The sequence below is a fragment of the Myotis davidii genome, unplaced genomic scaffold (assembly GCF_000327345.1).
Source record: "Myotis davidii unplaced genomic scaffold, ASM32734v1 scaffold150, whole genome shotgun sequence".
Classification (NCBI taxonomy): Eukaryota; Metazoa; Chordata; class Mammalia; order Chiroptera; family Vespertilionidae; genus Myotis; species Myotis davidii.
The window spans coordinates 2,683,816-2,693,018 of NW_006283437.1; the positions used below are offsets into that span (position 1 = coordinate 2,683,816).

At 49.4% G+C, this 9,203-nt stretch overlaps 1 non-coding gene across 1 annotated transcript; it reads left to right on the forward strand.

Moving 5' to 3' along the window:
• The first annotated feature begins 5,301 nt into the window (after positions 1-5,301).
• Positions 5,302-5,383, forward strand: TRNAL-UAG. Its single transcript has one exon. It is a non-coding gene; the product is annotated as a tRNA-Leu (tRNA).
• Positions 5,384-9,203: the final 3,820 nt, after the last annotated feature.

Here is a 9,203-nt window from a genome sequence, read left to right on the forward strand (position 1 = left end):
CTGCTGTTCCTAGGTGACAAGGAAGGGAAGGGGATTTGGGGGCTGAAGTTGAGCAGACATCAGGGGGGTTGTCGTTCGTTCTTTCCTCAGGAGATAATCTGGGCAGATGTCCTAGGGAGGTGTCTTGTCAGTATTTTCCCCAAGCCTGTGAAACGCTCTTACAGCAGAAGTTATGAGGCGTTCAGAAGAGGCCTGTTTGAAGTGGTGGGGGAAAGGGAACTTTCTACTAGCTAGAGACTTCTTGGTGTAAATTATCCCTGAATTGTAAAAAACGGCAGAGAGGAGGGGTATGCAAGACTGTAGCCTTGAGACTAGCTTACCTTGTCTTGCAGTTTGAACAGAGGGGTCGTTTGAATCAGAGGAGCTAACAATCTTGGGGTTTAATTACCAGGTGCTTCTCATAAATTGTGGAAGGCCGGGGAGTGGGGGGGTGTGGGGGGGCCCTTTTAAAAATCCTAATAAGAAAGGTTGGAAATCACTGTAGCAGAGCAATGTCTAGTGGGCAATGTTTAAATACTTCGCTAACCCCACCCCATATGCCCCAAAGAGTTCTTAGTGGAAGTCTCCTTGGCCTGGAATGGTGTGTGGCCAGATCCTCCCAGGGAACAGGAGGACGTACTGAGCTTTGTGAGTGACGCCAGGCAGGCACAGAGCCACCGGGGCTCTCAGACCGGAGGCAGAGGGCCCGGCATCTGGGGATGCGTAGGATATGCTGTTGGCCCTTGAGCAACGCGGGTTGGAACCTGTACTGTTTTTGATCTGTGGTTGGGAATCCGTGGATATGGAGAGCCCACTGCATGCACTGAGCCCCACCGTGTTATACAGGGGACTTGAGCATCTGTGGATTTTGGAACTGCAGATACCGAGGAACAACTTAAGTTTTGGAGAAGTCAAGAGCTATATGTGGGCCTGGCTGGCGCAGTGGTTGAGCATCGACTTATGAACCAGAGGTCACATTTGATTCGATTCCCGATCAGGGCATATGAGCAGGTTGCAGGCTCAATCCCGAGTGTGGGTGTGCAGGAGGCAGCCTATCAATGATTCTCTCTCGTCATTGATGTTTCTCTCTCTCTCCCTCTCTCTTCCTCTCAGAAATCAATAAAAAACATTTTTAAAAAAGAGCTACATGTGGATTTTGTTAGGCCGTAGAAGGAGGCGATTATGAGGGATCACGAATTTATTCCATCATCCACACCAGGTGGCTGAGCCTGGATGGCTCCAGCCCCAGTGCCAGGAGTCAGCGGCTTTTAAAGGGCTTTTGGCAGGCTTTTTTTTCTCACTAGAGACTTTTTTATGCAGCCCTGGAGGGGAGATAATGGAATGTGGTCACCAAATGAAATGTAGTCTCAGCAAAGGGAATGTCCATAGTGAAATGACCTGAAAAGCCAGTACCTGGAGGAAGGGTGTCAATTCTATTGCTCGAGCAAACCTAACAGATTTTAACCACTTTAGGGTCAGCGTTCCAACCTCCGCATTGTTCAAGGGTCAACTATATTTACATTTTTCTTACTAGAGGGAACCCTATCTATTGCCCATTCCCCTTCCGACACTAGGCTGTGAGCATGTTTTCTGTGGTCGAGTCACCTGTCATTTGCAAAGCCTGCTCTGATATCCTCTTTGGGTGCAGTGGAAGCTGATATACACAGGGCATCACTCTGTGCCACCACTGTGGTACCTGCTTCCAGGCGTTATCTCTTTTAATCCTCATCACAACCGTCTGATTGTTCCCACCTCATACACAGGGAAACTGGCAGGCGAAGTGACCTTCCCAAGGATGCTCAGTAAATGGCAGAACCAGAATCCGGCCCCGGTCTGGGCATATCCTGGCCTCCCGGTGTCCTGTGCCTAAGCCTAGACTCTTCAGTTTTGAAGCCCCTGAAACTTCAGACTCCCCTGGGAGAGTTTGCCAGCCTCTGTGCCTCTGCAGGGAGCTGTGGGCGGAGGGCATCATCTCATTGGTGTGGTGGGAGAAATGGAAAAAAGAGCAATGCTCCCAATGCCATCGGCGAGTGCTTTACCTTGGCCTCTGTGCTGCAAGTTTTGGGAAATACAAGATCTAGAAGATATTATTTTGGTTTTGGCTCCTTTGGTCACATCAAGAAAACTTCTCTGGCTTTTGGCAAAAGACAGAATTGCACCTAAAATTCTTACTGTGGGAAAGTCAGGCAGAAACGAAGAGCCTGAACTAATCTCTACGAGCCCAAAGCCAGACCAATGCCCTCCACCCCCCCCCCAAAAGTAAACAGCACGAGTTATAGTTCTATGGCCATGGGCAAGTTATTAACTTCCCTGAGCCTCTGTAATATATACATAGAGAACTCTTGCAACTCAATAATAATAAGTAACCCAATTTAAAAATGGACAGAAGATTTGGACATTTATCTAAAGAAGATATACAAGTGACCAATAAGCACATGAAAAGATGTTCAACATCATTCGCCATTAAAAAACGCAACTCAAAACCATACACACTACGATGGCTACAATAAAAAAGTCAGATACTAACAAGTGTTGACAAGGATCTGAGGAAATTAGAAACCTCATACACTTCTAGCAGGAATTGAAAATGGACAACAGTTGGGCAATTCCTCAAAATATGAAATATGGGTCTACATATGCCCCAGCAATTCCACTCTCAGGTATACAGCCACGAGAAATGAAAACATATGTCCACACAGAAACGTACATATGAATGTTCATAGCAGCATTATTTATAATGGCCGAAAAGTGGAAACAGTTCCAATGTGTACCAGCCGCTGCCTGGATGGTTAAACTGTGGCATGGCCAGCCCTGGCGGTGAGGCACAGCTGGTGGCGTGGGCCCGCGCACCAAGAGCGGCTGGTTCAACTCCCAGTCAGGACCCAGGCCTGGCTTGTGGGCCGGATCCAGCAGGAGGGAGCCGATTGATGTCACACTCTCACATTGATGTTTCTCTCTTCCTCTCCTTACCTCCCTCTCTAAAAAAATCAATAAAAACATATTTTAAGCTCAGCCAGCGTGGTTCAGCGGTTGAGCATCAATCTATGAACTAGGAGGTCACGGTTCAATTCCCGGTCAGGGCACACGCCTGGGTTACAGGCTCAATCCCTGTTGTAGGGCGTGCAAGAACAGCTGATTGATGATTCTCTCTCATCATTAATGTTTCTCTCTCTCTCTCTCTCTCTCTCTCTCTCCCCCCCTCCCTTCCTCTCAGAAATCAATAAAAATACATATATTAAAAATAAATTTCTTTAAATGTGGCATATCCATACATACAATGAAATATTGGCAATAAAAAAGGAATGAAACACTGATACATGCTACAGCATAGACGAACCTTAAAAACATTTTTTAAAAAATATTTTTTTATTCATTTCAGAGAGGAAGAGAGAGGGAGAAGGAGGTAGAATCATCAATGATGAGAGAGAATCATTGATCGGCTGCCGCCTGCACACCCCCAACTGGGGCTCGAGACCACAACCCGGGCATGTGCCCTTGACTGGACTCGAACCAGCATGTGCCCTTGACTGGAATCAGACCCAGGCCCCTTTAGTCTGCAGACTGATGCTCTATCCACTGAGCCAAACCGGCTAGGGTCCTTAAAAACATTTTGTTAAATGAGCTACTAGTATATACAAAAGGCAACATACTGCCTGACTTCATTTCTATGAAGAGCCCAGAGGTGAAGGAGAGGCTGCTCCATGAAGTGTCCACAGTCTGTCCTGTGCGCTGGGCCCGGGGCAGAATGGAGATTTGTTCTCACAAACACCCCCGCCAATGAACACGGGAACCAGTGTTCATTCTGACATAAATCGGCACCCCTTCCCTGCTTCCTGCTTGGTGCTGGTTTCTGGAACAGGCGTTGTCCTGGCCTGGCCAAGCATGTTAAGTAATGTCCCATGCACGTAACATGCATGTCCTAGTCGTTGGCTTACCTAAAGTCACGCAGCTGGTCAAGCCTCAGGCTGTGTGGTTCGGAGCGGTGGGTTTACCCGCTGTATTGTCTTCCTACTGCTGCTATAACAAATCACCACAAATCCAGTGGCTTAAAACACCAGAGTTGTCTTACAGTTCTGGAGGTCAGCAGCCCGAAATCAAGCTGTCCGTCCACTCCTGTTCCTCCTGTCGGGGCCTCTGGGGAAGAATCATATACTTTCCCTTTTCCAGCTGCCAGAGGCCGCCTGCATTTCTTGGCTTGTGGGTGCACCACTCCAACCTGTTTCGGTCTCCACACCTTCTCTAATTCCTGCCTCTCTCTTACAAGGACCCTTGCGATTACAGTGGGCCCACCAGGTAATCTCCCCTCTCAAGATCCTTACTTGAGTCACCTCTGCAGAGTCCCTTTTGTCACAGAGAGTAACACATTCACAGCTTCTGGGGATTTGGATGAGGACATCTGGGTGGGGGTATTATTCAAGCCCACGACACCCACTTAGTAATAACTGCCTTTACTACGCTGCATTTCTGTTTGTTACTTTCCTTAAATATCCATGCGAATGGATAAGCCTGTGTGTGGGTACCATTAGGAAACAAGCGGACTAAGAGGAATGGCAACTCTTGAGGCAGGAGGAAGGGAAGCAGAACTTGGGAATGTCAAAGGAGACTTGACTCTTATCTACGGTGTTTATTTACTTTGTTACTAGAAAATATGTGAAGCAAATATGCAAACTGGGAACCCTTCTGGGCGGCGGAAACGGAGGTTGGCTGCGTACCGACTGCATTAAGAAACCACACTGAAACCCAGAGGAGAGCGGTCTCTGCCTGGGCGGCGGAGACCAGTTACCGGCCTCAGGTGTGCCGCCCTCTGAGGTGCTGGAGGGCGCCCACACGTGCCAACGACCCCTAACCATCTTCGGTGACTGCCCCCCTGGAAATCGGGCAGGGAGCGGACCAGGGGGCCCCAGGCCTGCAGAGGTGCCCGGAGGTAGGGGAGACAGCTCGCAGGGTGGGACCCGGCCGATTCCCCGGAGACCCCAGGTCGGCGGGCAAGAGCCGCGCCGCCGTCGCGCCCCCAGGTGGCCGTGGGCGGTAGATACACGTTCAAGGAGGATCAAATGCACACACACCACAGGACTGAACACTAATGTTTAACCTCGAGAAACTCTCCTTCCCTTCCGAATGCTGTGTCCGACGCAGCCACTGTTGCGAGTCGCTCGGGCACGGTGAGCCCAGATGCAGAGGGAGGCCGGGGCTTAGCAGGAACCCGAGAGGCGCCGCTAGACTGATATTGAGCATGCGCATGTCCACGAAGGCGGGGCTTGTCGCGTAGGCAGCCACGTCATTAGCCTGATATAGTCTCAACAGAACGCGCAGGGAGCGGGAGGTAGCGTGGCCGAGTGGTCTAAGGCGCTGGATTTAGGCTCCAGTCATTTCGATGGCGTGGGTTCGAATCCCACCGCTGCCATACCGTTGTTGGTCTCACTTTTCCATCTTTAAAGCCACAACCTTTTTGTGTCGTTCTCAAATTCCTCTCTTCTCCCTTTTCTATTTCCTGACGCTCATTTTTTCTTTTAATGGAATTGGTGACAGGGAGAGGAGAACTAAGAAACTGCAGCACAGGCCCTCTCGCGCCCTAGCCTAGCACACAAACCCACCAATCCTGCTACCTAAAACACAAAAAGGAAAGCGTTTCTGTATTCCCAGGATAAACGATCTAAGATACTTTGAAAAGTTCCCAACAGTCATTTAATGGTTCGATGTCTGAGGCCACAGGGAGTGGGTCTCTTCACCCAACAAGTACAAAGGTTATGTGGGGGGATTTAATCATGACCTGAGCTAAAAAGGGTTCCTTCTGGCTGGCTCTGTGTACTTTGGAGAGCACCCGCTGACTCCAGAAACCTCTGCTGGCAGAAACGTGTCAGGCGTCCCTGGGGAGGGGCTCTGGTATCAGGGGGGACTGCCCCACTTGGGGATTATCAACCTTGATGTCCCAGCTTCATAGGTCTACCTCCTACTTGGTCTTCAGTCTTGGTTTAGGGGCACCCCGGTTATTTAGTCATTCAACAACTACTTATGCAGGACCTACTGTGGGCCAGAAACCACGCTCCTCATAAGGCTACAGAACAAACAAGGCAGGCATGTGTTTGCACCCACGGAGTTTACAGACATTGTAATTTCATCAGTTACACCTCTGAGGAGTGAGTGTTAGCAGTGCAGCAAGCTAACCTGACCCAGGGCCAACAGAAGCAACATTTAGTTGGGACTTGAAATTCTGTGAAGGCAATTCAGGGCGCTGGACGGAGAGCAAACAGTGGAGCAATGGCAAAAGATGGGGCTGAAGTGTTAGGCAAGGAGGCCATCCTGCCAAGGTAAGGTTTGAACTCGAGCCTGCACTCATTGAAAGGTTTTAAGCCAGAGGGCGGCACGTCCCAGTTTTGGATTCAAAAAGCTCCCTCTGGCAGCCAGAACAGGAGGCTGCCTTCGGAGCCTACAGCCGTTGTCTAGGAGAACAGACAGCAGCTTGTACCGGGATGTGGCGGTGTGGCGGCCAGAGGGGTGGGGCAGAGAGACATTTTGAATGTGGATCTGACAAAATCACTGATGAAACAAGAAGAGGAATATGTTAAAAGTAATTCCAAGCTTCCCGCCCCAGCCAGGTGGTTCAGTTGGTTGGAGCGTCATCCCCTACACCAAAAAGTGATACCAGGTTTGGGGGTTGGGCCCCTGGCTGGCTGGCTGGCTGGCGGTGTCTATTCTCTCTGTAGGAGGAAACGTAGGATGAAGAGGAGGTTTGCAAGATAGACGATTTCAGTTTGATTCCCACTGAATTTGAGTCAATCTCCTGTGGGACATGGAGTTGGACATAGAAGTCTGGAGGTCTAGAGAACATTCTATGCAAAAAATACAGATTGAGAAGACATTGGGGACAGAGGCCACGGGAATAGATGAGCTGCCCAAGAAGAGTGCATGCAGGGAGCAGAGTCCTGAGGAAGATCTTAAAGGGAGGACAATGGAAGGGAAGCCAGTGAAGGAGGCGGAGGACACACAGGTGGGGAACATGTGTTATGTCATATGGACCCAGAAGACTATTCAAGGAGGAGGGAGTAGCCCACTGTGTTGAATTCTGCTAAGAGGCTTGGCAAGATATAGACGGAAAAGTATCCATTGGATTTATGATTTATGGACAAGGTCATTGATGACCTTGATTAAAACCATAGTTTTAAAAAATATTTTTATTGATTTCAGAGAGGAAGGGAGAGAGAGAAAAAAAGCAATGATGAGACATTATAATTGATCGGCTGCCTCCTGTACACCCCAAACTGGGGATTGAGCCCAAAATCCAGGCATGTGCATTGACAGGGAATCAAACCGTGACCTCCTGGTTCATAGGTAGAGGCTCAACCACTGAGTCATGCCAGCTGGGCTTAAAACTATTTTGGAATGGACTTAAGAGAAGAAATGAAAACATTAAGTGTGGAAAATTGATCACAAAATTTGATTTTGAGGAGGGAAGAGTGATTTTGGGAGGGGAGACTGGAAAATGTTTTAGATTGCTGACACTGGGTCTACAACAGGGAAGAGCATCAGTACACGCAATGATTGGCTGTGTCAACTTGGGTTGTCCCTGGTGACAACTCTGTTTTCTGTATTCATGACGCTTCTGCTCAGTGTCTACAATTAAGCTCGGATCTCCTACTTGCCCACTTAGAACCTTGTGGAAGGCTAGTGATCTAGGCAGCCTCTAAAATGCTCATGGGGCCCTCGCTGGTTTGGTTCAGTGGATACAGCATCGGCCTGTGGACTGAAGGGTCCTGGTTTCGATTCTGGTCAAGGGCACATGCCTGGGTTGTGGGCACAATCCCCAGTGGGGGGCGTGCAGGAGGCAGCTGATCCATGATTCTCTTTCTTGGTTGATGTTTCTAACTCTCTCTTCCTTTCTGAAATCAATAAAAATATATTGAAATAAAATAAAATGCTCCTGGGAACTCATTTGTTGGGCGGAGGCATCACCCCCTGCCCTCCCGGGAAAGGACGCTTGAGAGGAAGGAAGCTGTCTTGGCAGTGACCACGCTGCTCCCTGGCTGGGCTTTAGACATTCTGCTTCCACAGCATCAGGGAAGCGGGGACCTAAAGAATCCAAACACTCCAACACACTGATTTTGCTTGTGGCCTCAAGAGCTGATGCTTGCTAGTAGACAAAAGATGTAGAAGGTTATGTGAGCAGGAGAAGCCTGCTCCCTGCCTTAGGAACAGCTTTCTCAGGACTGGTAGAGAAAGCAGGTCAGAGCAGGTGAGTTTAGATGCAAGTGTGTTACTGAGAAGGGAGCCCAAGGACTTTCAGCCCCAATGGGAACCGAAAATGAGGTAGACCCCAGAGCTCCACCCAGGCCTTGGCATGGCTGCAGGGGAGCGGAAATAACCATGTATTGTGTTTAGGCCGGTGGGCCCGGGACGCTCCTCCACATTATCCCGCTGCAGAGCGGGGGTCCCCACTCCCTCGCTGAAGTTACACACAACCCCGGTTTCCTCATCTGGAAATGGGAATAGGCCCCACGAAATAAAGAAAAGCATGTAGATGGAAGCCCTTTCAAATTGCCAAGCATTTAACAGACATAAAGGGTTATTATTGAGCTTTTTAACATTATATACACACATACAGGTCAGCCTAGCGAAGAGGAGCACACATGGTTTAGCTCCTTCACAAACCTTCATTGCTCAGCAGAGGGGCACCCAGCCACGGACGCCGGCCATCCGCTCTGATGAACTAGCACCTTCCCTCCCCTCCCCCACAGTTTTTATAGGTTTGTGCTGGTTTTCATCTTTTCCAGGGTCCATAGTTTGCTCGGCCAGTTTCACGGGTGCGTTTTGCGATATCCATGGAGTCTTTACACACTGCTCCTGGCGTCCATGCCAGCACATGTAGAGGCGCCGCTTCTGTGGGGAGCAAGGCCGATGAAGACATCTTGTGGGTTTAAATATCAAAGATTATGGTGGCCACCACTGCCCTCTCCTTTACAAATAGAAGCACTACTAAATTATAAGATAGGACCACGTTCTAATTTTTCCTATTATAACCATATTGGTACTTTTCCCAGACGTTTAACTATTTAACAAGTTTCTGTTTTGTTTTGAATGTCGCCGCTAGTACTGTGTTTACTATGCTGAGTCACCCCCGGACGCGTAAACCGGAACCCAAACGGCCAGGTCGGGCTGGGCAGGCGCGTGGGTATCAACACACGGGGCGGGGGCCTGCGGGAGTGAGCGAGCCCAGGCGGAGTGAGCGA